We start from the raw sequence: 21,555 nt of genomic DNA on the forward strand, positions 1-21,555 counted from the left end.
CACAGTTTGTAGATACTACCAAGTTTCACAGATTGTAGATACTACCTAGGTGTAAATGTGCATTTTTTTTTTCAAAACCATTGATGCCCATTTCCTTTGCTTTTTTGCGTTGAAAATTTCAAAAAATTGTAGAATTTTTTTTTGGGGGGGGGGGAGACATGTCACTGATTTTTTGGTTAAAAATGTTGTTGTACCCTTAGGTATATCATACATTTTTTTCGCGGCCTGAAAGTGATGGCAACATTGTAAAAAAGAAATAAAACTGAAAACAAACGTGATTCTCGCACATTTTTTCCACCATTTTGGGGTCCTCAAGTTGAGGGCCCCTTTAAACAATCCTTTGTCAGAGTTCACAATTTTCCTTTCTCTTGCGTCCTTTTTGCTTCTGTCGTTCTTCGGCTGATTCGATTGTGTCCATTTCGAAATAGAAATACCAAATATATCTCCGTAAAGGTGCTTCCATTTCAACCGACTCTTGCATAACCAAATTACATACACCTCACGTCGCCTTATCGTATCTACCAGTGCTTGTTTCACTGACCGCACACAGTGGCATTCTCTGTTACTTGCATCGGGAAACGGCGACTTCCTACCAATGAATAATATTTTTCTACAACTGATGTTTCGAATACGCACTAGAAGTAGCGGAAAAACAAATATGCCTTCTATTTCTGTTTTACTTGGAATCGAAGTAACTTCACGTACTTTGTTATTGTAGAGGGACCAGCAGTTATTTGAAAAACTATCGGATAACAAAAGACACGGTTTGTTTCAGATTCTGTGTACCTTATTTGCCAATTTACTTTCTTTTTTCATTTTTCTTTGATGATGTAAGCTGTATTTCATTGCTGTTTCGTTTCTTCATTTACAGGTATCAACACTTTATTCCAAAAATTTGAGAGCATTGATTGTGGCTGTTTTGAGGCAAAACTTTTCTAAGTTCAACTTCGAGTATCTTCGGAAACGGTAAAGCAAAAAAGGTGGCAAGTTCGTGTCCCAAAGTCAACCTTTACAATCGGCAGAAATTGTGCAGAAGTATCTTTTCTTTTAAGTATAATAAAACATGTTGAAATGTTATTAAGTGTAGAAAGAAATAAAATTGATTGAAAAACTTAACGATACAATATTTCGAAACTATGTATACATGTGAACACATGCTAGCTTTGTCATTTATGATTTCATACGTAAAAGAGCATTTCCAATAAAAGGAAAGACAGTGAAAACTTTCAAATGAAAAGTTAAGTCAAATTGGGCGGCATTCAAAAGCTCCTAAGAAATAATGAATGGCAGCGTTTACCCATACTGATACACCAAAAGGGTCACGAATAATGATACGTCAAACTACAAGTTCAATTTCTTTGGTTACGACGAAGTAAAGTGTAACTCTAGATCATTTTTTTTAGAAAGAGTTCGGAGTTGAAGATTTCTATCACGTAGTGCGCGTGCCACGAAGGCTCACTGTTTGAAGTGCTAGTGATAAGTGAATGATCTCGGGAAGCAAGGGTCAACGAAAAAAAAAAATTCAAATGGAAAGGTCTATCGCACTGGATGGTATTCGTAAAAGAAACAGAAATGACAAAGCTAGCATGTGCTCATATGTATACATATTTTCTAAATAATGTATCATTAAATATTTCAATCAACGTTACTTTTTCTACACTTAATAAGATTTCGACAGGTAATATTAGACCTAAAAGAAGAAAAAACACATCTATACACATTTTCTTGATTATGAAGGTTGGATGGCCTCGAACCTGAGATCCTTGGTTAACTGTTTAAAAAAATACCCGAAGTTGGACTTAGAAAACTTTTGAATCAAAACACACATAATCAATGCGCTTAACCTTTCTGGAATAAGGTGTACACTCATGTCCAAAATTATTGTCGCATGTCTATAAACATGTTGTTGTAGGAATATAAATTGATAACGAATTCGCCCGGTATTTCTTGCAATGTTAGTATTTGGATAATCGGCAAAGACATGTATGTGGCAAATTTCATGTCAAAAGAGCAGTAAATAAGAACAATGAAACGAAAATAAAATTTTCTTGTCCATTTAGCAACTTTTTGTTTAACTCATTCTAATTTTCGTATTTATAATTCTTTTCCTATGAAATTTACCACAAATACACATTTCCCGATTATACACATAGTGTCAGTATTAAAAGTACCCTGCAAAATCGTTATCAAATTATATTCTTACAAGAAGGCAGTTATAGATATGCGACAATCATTTTGGGCATGAGTGTACAACATACTCGTAAATGAAGAAACGAAACAGCAACGAAATACAGCTTACATTGGAGGCCGCGGTGGCTCTGTGGTAGAGCTTTCACCTCTGATGCTTGGGATCCTGGGTTCGATCTCAGCCACCGCCAAGTGAACTTTGTGGTGGACAAACACCGTGTGCGTGGGTTTCCTCGGGGTTCTCCCGTTTCCTCCCACTTTCTTTATTCCACTATTTCGTTCATTCCTCATCATCACTGTCTCCTTTAGCCTGACCGGATTAACCGTTGGACGTAAAATTCAAAGAAGTTTTACAGCTTACATCACCAAAGAAAAATCAAAACAAAGAAAATAAATTGGTAAATATGGCACACAGAAAATCTGAAACAAAACGCTTCTTTTGTTATTCGATAGTTATCCTAATAATTGCTGGTCCCTCTACAATAACAAAGTACGTGGAACTACTTCGATTCCAAGTAAAACATAGAAATAGAAGGTCTACTTGTTTTTCCACTGCCTCTAGTGCGTATTCGAAACATCAGTTATGGGAAAACATTATTCATCGGTAGCGAGTCGCCGTTTGCCGATGCAGGTAACAGAGAAAGCCGATGTGTGCGGTCAGTGAAACAAGCACTGGTAGATACGAGAAGGGGACGCGAAGTGTATGTAACTTTGTTGTGCAAGAGTCGGTTGAAGTGGAAGCACTGTTACGGAGACATATTTGGTATTTCTGTTCCGAAATGAACACAATCGAAGCAACCGAAGAACGGCAGAAGCGAACAGGACGCAAGAGAAAGGAAAATTGAGAACCCTAACAAAGGATTGTTTAAAAGGGCCCTCAACTTGAGCAAGAAACACGTTTGTTTTTAGTTTTATTTCTATTTGACAATGTTGCTATCACTTTCAGGCCGCGAAAAAATGTTTCTAAGGATGGTGCCCTGAAGAGCAGCAATCTTGAATCCTCACTGTGAGGCAGTTAAAATTTTGTAAAAATTTGTACCTCCCAATTACCCCCAGGGGGTAATTAGGAGCATGATGTGGGGCAAAAGCCCCCACCCCAAATTTTGAAATTTGAGGCCCAAAATACAAGAAGAAATCCACCGAATTGAATGAATTTGTGCGCAGATATTGTAGACGAAAAATGAGATAATTGGGTTTCTTATTTTCCTGAAAAAATAGGTTCAGTGAGGCACGGACCTTCTAAACTGTTGATTACGGAATATCAAAAGTGCAAATAAGCATACGTCAAAAGTTCCTAAAAAATATGGAGAATTGCAACGAAATTTCGTAAAGGAACTATTTGCAAAACAATATATGAAACGTGTTTTAATTTTTGCAGAAAAACGGTGTTGGGGCCTAGATCCCATCCGAAAAAAAGGAAATATTACCAATATCGGCTGTCTCGTCTGCCAGCACGCTGTAGTACTTGGAAGACATAATCTGAGGTTTTATATAATTTCTGAATAAAACATTACCGGCAATTGATATAAGCTCATTCTGAATACGTACTGACACATACTTGGTGTTTTCAGTGGCAGTCTGGAAGTGCTGTTTTAATAAACCATCGCCAGAATTCACCATAAATTGGAGAAGATCATATAAATTACCGGAATTGAAATCCTTCCCTCTCAAAGGTAAGTCATATGTTGCACAAAATACAATTGACTCAATAATAGATGACAGCTTTTTCCTGTTCTGCTCAACTTGTTTCTCAGCTGCTTCGTTTCCTTTCTGTTCAACAGGTAAAGTTTTGTTAGTTATAACGTTTGAAAAGCTTGAACACGTTCTGTGGATGCGATGTGCCATTCAGATTTTAAAAAGGTATAACAATTTTTTTTTTTACCAAGAAATCAACGACGTGCTCCCCCCCAAAAAAATTTCTACAAGTTTTTGAAATTTTCAACACGCAAAAAAAAGGCATCAATGTTTTTTTTTTTAATTCACATTTACACCTAGGTAGTATCTACAATTTGTGAAACTTTCAAAATATTTCGACCACCTCGACCAAACTTTAAAAATATTCAATTTTGAGCATGTATGATACGATAATTCAGTAAGGAGAGGGGGGTCAAAAATGTTTTTTGAGGTAGTTTTAGCTCAGGGTATCTTTTGGGTCAATAACGACCCAATTTGGATCAAGAGCCGATTTCACTATCTTACTAGGAGCGACCTTTTCTTCCAAAAGGGAAGAGAGTGAATAAGTGATGCTATTAGAAGTTATGAGATGTCTTCATGAGATAGTGGGGAGTAAAAGACCTAATTAAAACCATTATACGCCCTATCATAACATATTTTACTGCTGATAAGATAATTAGAAGTCATTTGTTTTCTTAACCTTGATATTCACTGGCCTTAGCTCCACTAGAATTCTTTTCAATTTCCTACGTTAAAATCCACTCTCATAAGTCACCGTTTAGAATATATTGACTCCATTCAAGAAACTTCGCTAGTGTAGGGGCTCAATATTATAGGAAAAGTTCCTTTCATTGTAGAACCGCTGAATTCGATGCATCGACTCAGGAATTACGTACTTCGAAAGCAATTAAACTAATTAGCTTCTAGGGAGATGCACACGACTTACATTTTAAAACTTCGCAAACTTTTCCGAGAGACTCTGTATAAAGAATATTATGTCTGTGTTTAGACATCTATCAATATATGATGGAATTTATTTTGCTAAAATTTATTCACTGTTGTGATTGAGATGTAAAAATATCTACTTATAAACTTTATCAATTATGTGTTTCTGTAATGTGCATTTTTGAGTTTTTTTTTGCGTCTTGTTATGACATAAATTTGCTTTTCATTCCGTTACATAAACTTAAACAAGCAGGCCAAAAATGAATTTTAATAACATTGTGACTTAAAGTCTCTAGACAGTGATTGGTTAGTATAGAGAAAGTCTATGTGAAGAGGTAGGTCTTAAAACGTAGATAAAAATCCCCATACTTATAAAAGAGGAAGGAAGAAAGAGGGTGCAACCAAGTATAAAATATAAATCATGACGATTGTTTGATAAGTTGCGTGTTTCTTTGTAATATATTTCTTTACTTTTTCATCATTTCCTTTCAGTTCATTAAAAATCTCTTTGTAGCATGTTACGAAGGAATAAAAGTTAATGATAAAACGTCAAAGTGCTTTCGGATTCCCTAATGAATCAGCTACTTTTCTTTTTTGTACTTGTTTGTCTGAAAATATCGGAAATAGTGTTACCATCCTTACCAAAAGAGAAGTAAGTGCACTGAGAAAAATCCGTTATCCAGACAGCGGTATATTGTACAAATTTAAGGAATCCTTATGTTTACTACGGAAATCTGTAAAGAACATAGATTTTCCGTATCCTGCACACGTACTGCCCTTTTCCCACTTAGATGTTACATCATACCACTGAGGATGTCTGACATCTAACTGTCTTCTGTATATAACATATGTATACATAATTACATATGTTATATATGTGAGCTATATGTTATACACGTCCATCTGTACGTGAGATCCTGACGCCTATATACAGTTCTTTCATTCATATGGAAAGTACGTACATTCGGACTGAAAATATCTTTAAAACATACACTTTCAGTTATTCTTTGTTGCAAGATGGTACATAGAGTTGTACGTTGTCCAAAAATTCAAAATTTACGCAAGTAAGTAACCTACGTTTTTACGTACGCCACACACGTTTTTACCCTCAGTGTGTACTTGTCTATCACAAGAATTCCATTATTTACAGTAGGAATCCATTTGTATCTATATAGGATTAGGGTTACAAAATTCGATTCCGTCACGTATGAGAGATGATGTTTCCTGCGAATACACTATGGAAGAAGAAACGAATGAGAAGTAACCTGAGATATTATGTTAAGCACCATCCCGGCATTTGTCTGGTGTAAATGAGAAAACCCAGGAAAAACTCACTCACGATGGCTGGTTTTAAAAAAACTGTTACACTTCTTTCGGACGAAAGTCTCTACAGGGAATCGAACCCCGAGCTACTGTATCTATATTGAATATGCTTTTCAGATACTGTTTGAATGATAGATACATTCAGTAGCCAATTTCCTACAATTAGTATTGCCGTGACACGAGAAACTTCTTGTCTCGTCTCGAAAATGAGACGAGAAGTATTTTCTTTTTAAATTAGAGACGAAACGAATATGAGGCAACGTTATTTATAACTGTAAGAGGTCACAAATTTAGTCAATATCTTTATTTTTCATTCTGAAAATTTACCTTGTTAAAATCAATTACTGCTGTAAACTTCTATTTTTTTTTTTTAGATATGAACGGTGATTAAGGAATCTAGGTATGTATTCTAATTAATGCTAATTAATCAACAGATACTCCTATACATAATTTGAATTTCTTATTATCAAGTACAAATGTCTGTCAAAATTACTTCCAAAAGTCATAATTTACAAAATGAGACGGGAAAGTTTACAAAAGAAATGAGACGATTAACAATCCCACGAGAACCGAGACGAGACGAGGCTTCAACAACATTTACAAGAAAAGACGAGAAAATATGCGTCTCGTGGGCAAGGCTGTTTAGTATATGTCACTGCATTGACTTGTATGGACATGATGCACTTTTTTTCCTAGTTTACTCGAAAGTTAGAAAATATGACATACCATCAAGTTTCCCCTTGTGAGATAGTACTTTCAAGGCACGTATTTGAGATAAGACAATTTCTTCTCTTCTTATGGTTAATACTAGATATCCGGTTGGCACAATGAAATCTTTCAGTTTTACGTCCCACTGTTATGCCGGCTAGGCTAAAGAAGATAGTGATGCTGAGGAATGAATGAAATGGTGGAATGAAGAAAGTGGGAGAAAACGGGAGAACACCGAAGAAACCCACAAACACGTTGTTTGTCCACCACAAAGTTCACTTGGTCGAGCTCGGATCGAACCAGATGACGCACTCTTTACCAGTGACTCACCGTGCCCCCACCAGAGTAATGTCCACCACAAAGCTCATTTAGTAAAGCTGGAATCGAACCAGGGACCCCATACACTACAGGTGAACGCTGTACCACTGTGCCCCTCACCAGAATAAGTAAACATATTTTAAAGACATTAGATGCGTTTCAAAGTAGAAAAATTTGTTCAATTGTTTTTTTTTAATGCAACGTAATTCAAATTACTTTTAAGTGCGAAAAACTTGGATATTTAGTACTTTCTGCAATTTTCCACCCATTAGTGCAGATAATAACTGGGAGTTTGCTATGGACATGTTGAATATGCTATGGGTATATTATTGTCTTTTTAAATACTTAAAAAAGAAAAAAGAAATTAGAAATTATCGATACCGAACAGTTTTAATTCCTTCTTGGAGTCAAAACTGTGTATTGTAAGGAGCTCTTGGCTTTTGTTGCTACCCTCAAGCGGGCCCCCTTGTGCCTAAGGAAATACAAGGGGTAAAATCAATATATTCTGGGTTCGTTCTTTGCTTCATCCCTTTTTTCTTCTTCTTCAAATTTTGTGCTCCTCAAGCGACGTCATTCGTGTTTGAGTTAGAGTCCGGCAAATAAATTATTATAACTATTATTGCTTTCTTTTAAACTTTTTAGCATTTGAAGTAATTTGAGCAAGACTGAACAGTCTGTTTATGCCTACTGTTGTTTCTTACGTAACGTATTCTGTATGATCACTCATGAATCAGTCAACGAAACTCGATGCAATTTTCCAAGAAATAAATAATAGGAAAGAGTTCAAGTGTTAAGTCTTCTTCACTTAAGAGTTTTGTTTCTGATTCTTTCCTTCATTATAATATTCTTTTAGAAGTGGAGAACAGCGTGAAAGAAAGAAAGAAAAGAATAAAGAAAAACAAGAAGTGATTTAAGTTGAACAATAGGATCTTCTTTTATTCTTTTACGATTTCGTTTTGAAGAGTTTGAAAGTTAAATTTGCTCTTTGTCTTCTGCTTCTAGTACTTACGATCTGTTAGAAGTGTGTTTTTTTCATTAAAAGTGTCTGCAGTGAGTGATTATATGAACCAGAGAGAGAGAGAATTGTTCTGAAGATTCTTGTAAGGAAAGATTTAGCAAAAGTCGACAATCAATCGACATTAATTATAAGTGCTACGTTTGCAAGTACAAAAGGCGTCTATAATTACTTCATTACATCTTTGACCTCTCTCTTTGACATTTTCGGATATACTCAGTTGTTTGAGCATAGTGGAATATATTTATAAAGTTCTTTGAATTTGTATTCTGGATCAAAGTTGCTTCCTGGTCATATTTTCTGTCAGTGGTGTACGCAAGGAGAATTTCAGGGATTAACCTTCCTTAGCAAGATATGGAAAAAATTAAAAAAAAATATATATATAATAACGTATATATACATATACATAAAAATCACACTTCTCCTGAAAGAAAATGAGATTGATGCCTTGAATCTTCTCTTGATTGAATTGTGCTACGCTACTGGTTACCGTAGGCCAGTGGTTCTCAAGCTAATTCATATCACAATCCCCCACATCCTCTTGCTAGCAACCCCCTTATAATTAATGGTTCGTAATAAGCTTGTGTGGAATTTTTAATATATCTATTGCAGAGATCTCACGATAGCCATCTATTTCCAGAATAGTAGAATCCATTTCTTGTAAATAGTGGATACAGTAATTTCCCAAAAAGCGAATGGATTAAAACCAAATTTGCTCATTTCATTTATCTTCCGCTTATCTTCGCGACTCCCATAAAACCCTCTCGCGACTTCTTGGGGGTCGTTACCTGCAGGTTGAGAAACCCTGCCGTACACTGATGAACTTCAAAAATGAAACGAAAATGAAGTCTTCCAGTTTAACGTTTCACGATTATATCTTTCAGGCTAAGAGAGACGATGATTAATACATAACTGGATGATGATGATGATGATGATGGAAGAATTGGTGGAATGAGAATGTGGCAGGAAGCAGGAATACCAGAAGAAAACCCATGGACATAATGTTTTCCACCATAACTTACTTGGTGGACATCGAACCGAGAACCTCACGCTAACGAGCCTTATAATATTATAGTCAGTATGTCCGTCCATTACTCTACATGACAACTCTTGAACAAAAGCGATTTTTTGAATTCTACGAGGTGTGATCAAGAAATATGATTAACAATTTTATTACAAACAAAATAATAAGCTTATATGAAATTTGATTTAATCTCCTTCAAAGTACTATCCTTGGCTAGCAATGCACTTATCCTAACGTTGAATCCGTGACAGGAAGCATTTCTCAAAGACTTCTTTTAGAAAGGCCTTCAGCTGCTCTGTCGTGGCCCTTGGGCAACAAACGATAGCTATCCACATTGAAGTTAAAATTCATAACTTCCCCTGCTTTTATGCAACCTGCACAATAGCAAAGAAATGTTGGTTGCCTGTAATGAAAGGATATGTAGCTTAATGCAATTGTCTCGACCGAGATCGTTAATGGAGTTAATCCGTTAACATCTTCATGGGTAGCGATGATTTTCGCGTGATTCTTTTACCGTTTTTGGCAGAGTTTGTTTCGTTTTGGTTTCACGTGAAATCTCACGTGTGATCCGAAATACGAGGAGAAGTCAAAAAGTAAAGGGACTTGAGAAAAGGTACATTTATTCTAATGATAGAAAACTGAAATATACATTATTTTTCTACACCTGCACTTCAACTCACTTTTCCCAACGTTTCACACGTTTTTTGATTCCGTCGAAAAAAAAAAGTTTTTCGGTTGCACCTGTAACCAACTTTGCACCGCATCAATGACTAGCTGATGGTTGACGTTTAAATTTCTTAACTTCTGGTGGTGATGGGTGTTTTCAAACCATACTCACAGCTTCACTTTCCGGTTCGTGATGATGTATCCCAAGTTTCATCTACAGTAACGATTTGCTGTAAAAAAAAAATCCATTTCCCTCGCAATGATAACGGGCCAAATGTTTACGAGAGATGTCCAACCTTTGTGCCTTATGCTGCACTGACAATTCTTTCGGGACTCACCCTGCACACACTTTCCAGTTGTGTTTAACACCTTCTGCAAACAAAAAGCGAATCAATGCCTTCATTTCCTCCTTGGTGCAGATCGCCAATGCAGCTGCCATGTTTAACAGTCTTCTACACTCCAACTTCTAACGTGGGAATGAGTGACACGTTGCATTTAAGTGTTACAGACGACACTAATTCAGTACTTGATACTAGCAGTGTTACCAAACCCTATAGTAGTGTTACCAAACCCTAGTGTGAGAAATTGCAAAAGTCTCTTTACTTTTTAAATTATTCTCGTACATATGATTCAACTGGGAATGGAATCCGTACCTAAATGACAACCCTGACACACAGTAGCCTAAGAGAAGGATACTCTAGGATAAACAAACAGGAAGAGGAACAACAAAGCAGGCTCTCAGTAAGGTAGATAATAATAATAAAACTAATTCAGAGGGTAAGGAATAGGGTAAGACTAAGGCTATTTGAGAAAGCGTTACCCCCTGTAGCGAACGCGGCCAAAGTGGCTATTCAGTAATTTTACTTTCACCAGATGTGTAAATCATACTGTGAGCCAGTCAGGGTTTCCAGGTCTTTTTGCCAGGTCCAGGTGTGTAATAGCAAAGTTCCAATACTCTGCACAAACCATCTTCCAAGCAGCTGTTTCTTGCTACAATCCCTTTGCCTGGCAACACGTCTTTCCTTTTTTTCCCCCTTCCTTTTGAAATCTTTTAAACAGCAGGCGGTCTATTGTTCCGACCCGCACCAAATACGCTCGAGCTGACGTTTTCTCAGCGATTTTATTGCTTTCGCGTTTATGATTAGCCATCTACATTTAAATACATGGTCAGCGTATTCCAAGAGTACGCATGAGCAATAAATACGCTTTGCGATCGCCTGGTACTAAGCCGGGTACTAAGTTGCAATTCAGCCATTTGTTTCTGCTGAAATGGGCTCCTAGTTCATTAAACTATAGAGGTAGTGCATTCTATTAAAGTCCTGTGTTCATTCCCAGTGGAAATCTTGTTTACCTGAGCCTACAGTCGTAAGAACATTCGTAAAACCACTCGTAAATTACTCCAGTGAACACAAATAGGGATGCGCACGAGACAAGATTTGAGACTGTCTCGACTCGAAAATGTGCTGTAAAAGTGATGTCTCGACTCGAAAAATATATATTTTTCTATTGGAAGAGCTGTGTCTCGACTCGAATTTTGTCAGGAAAATTCTGTCTCAACTCGACTCGAACGCATCCCTAAACAGAAACCAGAAACGCATATTTTTCACGCATAGTATGGTTCTTATTCTTTACGCTGATATTTTTTCACTCTTTTATTATATTTTATAATACATACAGCTTCTGTTTTCTGCAGAATTTATAATCCTCAGAAACTTCCTTTTTTCTTTTAATTTCTGTTCTTTTGTAACAGACGCTTTGTCATAGGATAATCATACGTCTGTCATTCTTCATTGTAACTCTACACCGCTAACTCACGAAGTAATTAAAATATTAAAGAGATTCTGTGAAAAAAGATTTTTTTTTTAAATTTTTAATATATAAAATGAAATAATTGATCCTTACGTTTTAGAAAGCCTTGGGTAAAGAGCGCTGTCACTTTACTGTCTCATCTCGAGCTTTGATCTAATAACGTTATTACTTTGAACTTTTTTCTTTAATTTTTTGTAAATATAATCCACCCAAATGCGAAGATTAAGTATTCATACGTGTTCATATATATATGTTGAAGGCAAATTCGTATAGATATCTTTTGTAGGTCTTTTTGTACAGTCTAAAACAAGACTCGTTTTTCGCCCATCTTGATTACCATCTCACAATTTTCCGAAATTTTATTCTATTCTTTTAGATCTTTTCTCTGTATGTAAAGAAAAACTTATTCTAAAAAGGATTAATTGCTATTTAGCTAGTTAACCTGGACTTCGGATCGAATTAACAAAAAAAAAAAAAAAAAAAAAAAAAAAGTTTTAAGGAAGAGAGAGTTTGTAAAAGAAATAAATCGCAGAGAAGGATTAGACTTATAATATTTTCCAATATTTATCACAAATATATTTATTGTTGGTTATATATATATATATATTATATAATTAATTTGTTGGTTGTTTATGTATATGCGTCAATCTAACGCGTTGGTGCATATACACAACCCTCTTTTGGTTGTTTAATAAAGTTGTTATTGAAAATTGAATTGTTCTTGTGTCATTATTTTTTTGAATTATTATATTGATTTCTGTGTTCTCTTAGAAGAGGAATATTGGATTTATTGATTAAATTAATTAGTCATCACACCACTGGAAGACGGTTGAGGTCTTTGCGATTCTAGTTCCCTCTTCCTGGATTTGCTGGATTTGAAATCGGATTTTTTAATATTTTTTTTTAAATCTGAGTTCTATGTTTGGTTGTTCCCCAGGGGGACAGGAGCGTTACATGTAGTATATACCAAAGATGCGGTGGATTCGTACGCACACACAAATCGTAACTTGACACACAATTGTACACTCTCTTACTAATACAGGGTGGCGCGGAGCCGACTGACACATTTCAAAGTTGAATATTGCGCAGACACGATGGCTTAGTGTGGATTTCGGGTGAGAGATTGGAAGAAAATAGGACGCCGTTTTATAGGAATACCACCACAATTACCATGTATATCGCTGCAGCATTGAACAATGTGTTTCCTGTGTTCGTACATACGGAAAAGAAAGTATTCTTCAGTTGAAAAATTTTCTTTTTCCCAATAACTAGGGAACTAAGGAATTAATCTGGGTATTTTTGTCGTTATCCATAGAATAGTTATAATTTAATAACTTTCCAAAATCGGTACTCTAATAGATTAATTTATTCTTGAGTTATTAGGAAAAGAAATTTTGTCAACAGGAGAATATTTTTTTTCGTGACTGTACTTATTACAGAACGAAGTCAGTCATTAAAGTACAGCGATTGTTCAGATATTTCATTGTAACTATTGCAATGTCCTTACGTAACGGCATCCTATTCACTTTCCATCCCTCAGCCGTAACCCAATCCAAGCCAATCACGCCTTGCTCAATATTTAACTTTAATATGTGTCAGTCGGCTCTGCGCAATCCTGGAGAAGTATACTTGTTTACCAAAGAAATGGTTGATGCAGCATGAAGATTTGATCGTACACTTCACTTGTACTCTTTCTTTTCTTATAAAAAACAATTTACTTCTTTTTTTCTTTTCTTAGAATATAAGTGATAGTACTTAACAATTACTTCAAGTCTTTTCGTGTGCAGAATAACATTGGTTCAACACTACAAAGACGTAGTGCCTTACACTAGTATTGAAACTCCTCTCAAACTTTGAACCTCTCCCAACAAAAAGTTCTGGTGCAGGTCTGTGTTTCGGATCTGACTTTTTAAGGTGTGGGTCCGTGACTCATATACCCTTGTTGCTGAAAGAAACGCTAAACTCAAAAGTCAATGAGGCGAAGGAAAAAGTTGCATTCCAACATTTGTTTAAAAGCTCAATATGAAATTGTTACTTTTATTTATTTATTTATTTATTTATTTATCATGTCAAGTTTATCATATTTTGACATTTTACTTGGATTCTCTTGGAAGAACTTACATTAGTTAAAATTAAACTTTTATCGTTTCAAATTAAGGGAACAAAACTTACCTAACACCCAAATTTCAATATGAAAAAATTAGCATATAAGATAAATTTTTTCACCTTAATTTGAAGGGATAAAAAATGAATTATTACTGATATGACTTGTTTTAAAAGTCGTTACTGCGTCGTTACATTATTAAAATGTAAATTATGTGGTCCCACAAACCTTGATTATTATCCTTGAATCATAATCATCATTATAAACAGGGAGGCACGCAGTTTTTGTTTTTCCAAGGGAGGGCAAAAGACCGACACCCATACAAGCGCAGTCGCAAACACACACACACACACACACACACACACACACACATATATATATATATATATATATATATATATATATATATATATATATATATATATATATATATATATATATATATATATATATATATATATATATAAGGTAGGTGCAGGTAAATACGCCACGTGCGTTGCAGAGTAGTCTTTTCCGCGTGTAGAAAAAATGTGGCAATGATGCCACTCAGTTCTGTCTGTGTCGTACCCAAGGTAAAAGAAAAAAAGTGTTACAAATTGGCGTATTTACCAACACGTGCAGGTAATTACGCCAAGTCTAGGATACTACAAGATGAAACAGTAATTTCAAATTACGGTTTCAAATGCATTTAAGTGGAGTGTTTATTCGATACTTGTACCAGTCTGTGTTTAAATGGTATGTTTCAAAAGTAGATTATGCTATTCAGGTAACCATGGTAATTAGTATTTTCAATTGCGGTTATGAAAATATAATGCGTTTAATATATATATTTAGGCCAATAATAACTAAATTATCATACTCTACATGAAGCTGCACATTAGAATTATTATGAAAGAGTATATTTAGAATTTAAAATGGACAGGGGGCATATTAATGACATAATGATAAATTCATAAATAATATTCACGGGGCTGCAATCTCAACAACAGAAAATAAGAGTTCGAAAAGAATGAAGACAAACACATTTGTATTTTGTTAAATTTTAAAGAAATCAAACAATATTAAGTACTCGTTTTGTGAGATTATTAACAGGAATAGGACAAAGTGCAGATTAAATATTATTTTTGGAGCAATAACTGATCGATTGTTACAAAATTTTCATTAAATCTAGTGTAAGCATTTAATCATTTATTGATATGCAGCAAATATCGCAACTATTTTGTTTAAATCGTGTGTGTGTCGGCATCTGTTGGTTGCTTTAAAATGTAATGCCAAGGTTGAAGCGTCATAAAGATTACAGCGTAGGTAAAAATTTGTTTGCATGCATATGAAACAGAATAAAATTGTTTTGGGCTAATATCTACAAAAATTTGTGTAAATCGTCTAAATTAATTGTAACGTAATTTAATACCTTTTTGCAAATAGAAACCATTGAAAAATCTTGAGTGGACCATGGGACTATTTTGACATGAAAATAGTCATCATGTGTTGCTCAGGAGAACGCGGATGTATTTGAGGTACTGTGATGAAGTTTTAATCAGAAGGAGGCGTGTCCTTGATTTATACTCCGCTTAGAAATTTATGGAAAATCGGAGCTTTCCTTGCCTTTACAGGAAATAAAAGGTAATAACTAGACTATTAAGTGTAACTAAAACGTGATAATACTGACTAGTTCCAGTGTTGTATAATTTTTATAGTGAAATCAGAAACGAAATATGGCTCGCAGCTAAACTTACAATACACTGCCATGGGCAGCTTAGCCATTGGTTTGGGCATTACGTAGATTTACTCCCTAATATCATATGCAATTAAGTTCAGCGTTATTAAGAACGATGTAGCTTCCAAATTTCAGTAATTTGAGAATCCCATGTCTCCCTGTCTCCCTTCACAAGTTTCGGCTGCTAATTCAAAATTGCAATTTAAAGAATTCAAATAAGCATTGGGCAACAAGCAAAATATTAAATATTATGGTATAGATTGATTTAGTTTCAGCACAGTTTCCGAATTATTCTTCTAGTACGTTGGCATGCCAAAACTTAGTAGGTTAGTTTAAATTTCTGCAATTGATTGTGCATGTATATCTGAGTGAGTGAATGTGTGCATGTTGGTGATTGGTGCATATAGGGAGTTTCTGGTTTCTTGTGTTTTAATAGTAATTTAGTATGATATCATGTCCATAAATGTATTTCATCATCATGTACATCATCATAACGTTTGTTCGTTTTGAATGTAAGTGTAGCCTGATATAATGTTCCCTTCAGGAACTGATACTAGCTGGCTAAACTGGGAATTACTGCACCTGTCATAAGTTAAATAATATATTAAATTGTTTATACATAAAGGTATACAAGAATAAGCATATTGCAAACAGGTGTATGTTAGTATATATATATCTATAGCTCACGGAGGGATCCTAGGGAGTCCACGAGCTATTTACAAATAAAAAAAAATTGAAAAATAATTAGCTATTTCTTATATGTAGTTGTAATTGAAACTCCTCATAGACACAAATTACTATTTGTCTTAGGTTAAATGTTTATAACTTGCATGGATATGTATGTGTTAGTTGCATGTATATGTAATCTTGTAATTTAAATATAGATCAAAGTACCAATTAACCAACTGCAGATTGTGAAACTGTGCTTGATATTTATTACGAATGCTACTGAAAATGTATATACAAAAGCTGTACCTAAAAAAAAAAAAAAGTCCAAGGAAGTTTTGAGAAAACATTGAAAAACTATGTTCAGTTTTGTTGCGTGGACATATGACGTCCTATGTAAGCACATGTTAAAGGATATCACGACAATCTACGACCATTAAAATAATCCTACTCTGAACCCGGTATTATTATTATTGTTGTTGTGTACTATAAGTTATACGAATTTAAATCATAATATTAAAATACAGTAAATTTTATATTTAGGTCTTACGATGCTACAATGAATGGGTATAGATTAAATTAGTATAAATGGATTGAAGTCTCCATGGGATGGGGGAATGCTGTCCTTGGCAAGAACCTGGAAACACTTATTCCCGTATTGTGTTCCTATAAAAGAATCAAGTGAAAATTCCGTTGCGTGACACTTCTTTATAGTTTATCACGTTGAGTTATTAAGTGATTCAGTGTTGTTGCCGTGTTCGTTAGCTACTTATTTCCTTTCTTCCCCAGTCTTATGGACTACTACGCTTCTTCATTGTGTGACAAATATGCATATGTGACTTACACGTAGAGAATCAGCATAAACGGAAAGCTGATACATGGTTGGCGCCCATGCGTATTTTCTCAGCCATGAGTAGATTTCGGCTATACAACTACTCATTCGAAACTAAATTATTCTGAAAATTTAAATTATTGGATATCGGTATCACCATTTTGTGGCAATAATAATTCATCTCGATAACTAGTAAATACATCTTGGGCCCACATTGAAAAAGGGTAGTGGTCCAGGGAAGAATATTCATTCATACTCGTCGAAGAAACTGTTACTTATATTTGAGGGCCATAGCAACAACCATCGATAATGAAACGTAAAAACAGGATAGATTCCAAATCATAATTGTTTTCCATAGTCATATGAAATGTAGTCTATCATTTGGGAGATATATCCGTTCTCCATTCTTTATTCTTTATTTACATTTATTTATTTTCTTTTCCTATTTTATTTATTTATATTATTATTAAATATTTGCTGTTCTCCACCTGAGTATTTCGTTTGCAAGTGATACAATGATTAGTTAATTTAAGTAATCGGTTACAAAGAAACCTTTAATAAATCTTGCAACTGCTGACATTGTCAGTAATATACGAACTCAAATATTACTACACAACATAGCTGATGCAGAAAATATGATAGAATAACCAAAGTGCAAAATAAGACAAAAAGATAAATTGTAAAAACGATAATCTCCAAAGTTGAAATGAAGTTCCAAACTGAAAAGTTTTAATCCATAAGAAGATAAACAAACAGTACCACTGTACTCTGACTAAAAAGACTACACCGATATTACATGAAACATGTGAGACAAATGAAAACATCTTCATCTACTGCAGTTAGTCCTGCACAAGCCCTGGCATATTTTGCCGCATGATGCTTGGTATTGATTTACTAGCCATGGAATTACAAATACTGAAGTTACACTTACAAAACAAAGTGTTTCTAGACGAACACGAAATAAGGCGTACATTGTCGTAAACAATCGTTAATGATTTAAGTTAACACGGTAGTAATAACGAATTTTTACATGTATTGAAATAATAACGTCCTTCCACGGAACCTTCCCGAAGCAAACATCACTGCACGGCATGACGATCTCAGACCTATCTCCCGGAGTATTTGTCCAATTGGATTTGTCGAAGCCCGTGGCACATATTGAAGGTGCATTCTAGCGGATTTCGTTGGAAACGTCCCAACACTGAACACTTGGTATATTTAGCTGCACTGGCGTATATACCTGCAGTTACCTATACCTATATATATATATATATATATATATATATATATATATATATATATATATATATATATATATATATATATATATATATATATAGAGAGAGAGAGAGAGAGAGAGAGAGAGAGAGAGAGAAAGAGAGAGAGAGTCAGATTGCAGGATTTTCTAGAGGGAGTTCACCAATCACACGGAAACTCTTCAAAATGAAATGCATCAATATTCTTTAACACTGACAACGCTGATACATAGAATGGAGGGAGTATTTTTAAAGAGAGGAGCAAGCGTTTGCAGGAAAAAACGTTTTTCTCTCCTTCTGGCTTCTGTTTCTTTCCTACTTGACAAAAGCCTATATTGTCTTGCTTGGTGAATCCTTTTCCTTCAACCTTCACAAAATCGACTTAAACGGTTGCTTTTGCAAAGCCCTGCTTTCTCTTAAACCCTAAACGAAAAAAAATAACTCCAGAAAATTTCGGAAAGACACTATTTTCACTGTTAGCTTCTAATTTTAGATAGTGTATATTTGCAACGAAGGGAGTGCACGTGTACCGGTGCACCCCCTAAATCCGGCCTTATATATATATATATATATATATATATATATATATATATATATATATATATATATATATATATATATATATATATATATATATATTAATTTATCCAACTTTTGCGAAGCTATGCAACTCCAGTAGCTCAGTTGAGCCTTCCAGAGACCTTCAGTATTCGTTGCCATCTATTTAGAGACTGTCGTGTCAAGTTCATCTTACAAAAGCTCGACGGGTAACAAATCTGATGACTATGGCGATTATTCCATTAGTTGGTGATGTAAGCGTCCTCTGTGCATTGCAGATAATTACTGCATATCTTGGAAGAAAATTCTGGACGGTAATCTTGTTGTAGTACAAAGTTACTGCCTCAAATCTCCATCCCTGGTGGAGTGCTATATTTCACTGAAACGTTGAGAAACACGTTTTTGTCTATTATTCCATTATTGTGAACTAAATTATCAACTTGCTAGTAGGACTGTTCCGATAATCGAGTAATCGATAACAATTCGATAAAATTTCAAAACCGTTTTGTCGATAAAGAATTTTAATTTTATCGAATTATCGAACTTCCGAGACTCTCGAAATGTTTGAGACTCTCGAAGTGTTCGAGACACTCGAAATGTTCGAGACTCTTGAAATGTTCGAGACACTCGAAATGTTCTAGACTGTCGAAATGTTCGAGACACTCGAAGTGTTCGAGACTCTCGAAATTTTCGAGACACTCGACGAGTTTGAAACACTCGAACTGTTCCTTAGTCTGGAATTGTTTGAAAGCAGCAAAATACTGAACGATCTCAGTATGATCGCCATTTATCGAGTCGATTGAATATTTTGAAAAGTTCAGGATTATCGGAGTGTTTAGAAGAAACAATACAATCAGGGTTATCATAGGTGTACATGTACTACATATATGCAGCGTCTTCAGTTTAAAAAGTTTCTTCCCACAAGTCTTAGATACTCGGATCTTCGATAATATTCGAACTTTCGATAATACCCGAAACTTCGATAGTACTCAAATTTTCGATAATACCCAAAACTTCGATAATACTCGAAATTTCGATAATACCCGAAACTTTGATAGTACTCGCAATTTCGATATTACCCGAAACTTCGATAATTTCAGATACTCGAACGCTTTCGAGTAACCGATGACAATTCGATAAATTTTCAGTCCCGAAGTTCGATAGGTCCTCAGCCTTATCGAACACCCCTACTTGCTATTTTGTAAAGTATCCCCAAACAGTGACACTATCTTGTCTGTGCCTTGCTGTAGGTCGAGATGAAAACGCTCTTCGGGACGACGGTGCACAAACTTTTTTTTTTTTTTTTGAAAGCCCAGAAGTCCTTTTGTAATGTTTCATGCATGAAGGAATGGGTTCTTTACCACAATTCTATCCCCAAAACCATAGATGTGAAGGCTCTGGGCTACTGTCCTGTTTGATACTGATTGGAAATGACTCTTCCATAGTTCTGTTGGTTCTTCCGGAACGGTTTTCTTGTTTTCTCAGTGAATTTGTCCTTAATAAAAGTTGTCATTCTTGGATGATCAGTGCGTTTCCATTCCACTCTGTGGCTATTTTTCAACACTCCGAAGCACTGTTTTGCCCGATCACTGAGCGATTTTTCGCAGAAAATGACTCTCTTCTCTCAAAATAAAAACTTGAGCATGTTCTTTGACTCTTAGATAAACAATTTTTCTTCCGCACTTTATAGTATTTGCATGTTCTTCGCGCTATTAAAAACAGTAAGATTGATGCAATGTTGCCAAAGTTCTAGCTGTGATCATCATCATAGGTATTTTGCCCTTACTGGCAGGTCACTTGCCACAGCTGAGAAGCTTCCATGCTCCACGGTCCTCCGCTAACCTCTTCGTCTTCACGTATGATCTTTCTGTTTTTATATCATCCATTAATTGTAGTCTCCTTCGCCCTCTGCCTCTCTTTCCCGCCATCATACCCTCTATGACGTTCCTCATGATACAATTTCTTCTTCGGCAATGTCCCAACCAGTTTCTTTTCCTCTTCTTAACAATATCTAAAAGTGTTCCTTTCTCTCCCACCATTTCTAACTCCTACTCATTCCTTTCCGCTCGACCCAACTAATTCTTTCCATCCTTCTTCACACCCACATTTCGAATGCTTCCAGTCGTTTTTCATCACTTTTACGTAGTGTCCACGTTTCCGCCCCATACAGTACAACATTCCACACGAAGCATTTTATGAGTCTTTTCCTCAACTCTCTATTCAAGGTCCCACAAAACACTTTTCTTCCTCCTAAAGGCTTCTTTCGCCATTCCTATCCTTGCTTTTAATTCACGTTCGCACTTCATGTCATTACTAAGAATACTACCCAGATATCGAGCACTACTCACTTGTTCTATTTGCTCCCCTCCCACTTTTATATTTGACACAGACCTCTTCGTTCCAATTACCATGGTTTTTGTCTTTCTAACATTTATTTTCATCCCATATTCTTCAAAGCCCATCCTCAGGTTTTCTAACATTTTATTGATTTCCTTTTATGATTCTGCAACAAGCGTCATATCGTCTGCAAATCTTATGCATCTAATCATTCTACCTCCTACCGAAGTGCCGTCATCATCATGTACACTCTTTTTCACTATCTCTTCTAGATATACATTAAATAGTGTTGGCGAGAGGTAGCATCCTTGTCGAACTCCCCTTCCAATTGCACTCTCTTCCATCGAACTCCCCTATTCTAACACTTACTTGTTGGTTCATGTATAAGTTTCTTATGAGTCTTCGATCTTTCCATT

Source organism: Thermobia domestica, chromosome 9 (genome assembly GCF_964235325.1).
Source record: "Thermobia domestica chromosome 9, izTheDome1.hap1.1, whole genome shotgun sequence".
In the NCBI taxonomy this organism is placed as follows: domain Eukaryota; kingdom Metazoa; phylum Arthropoda; class Insecta; order Zygentoma; family Lepismatidae; genus Thermobia; species Thermobia domestica.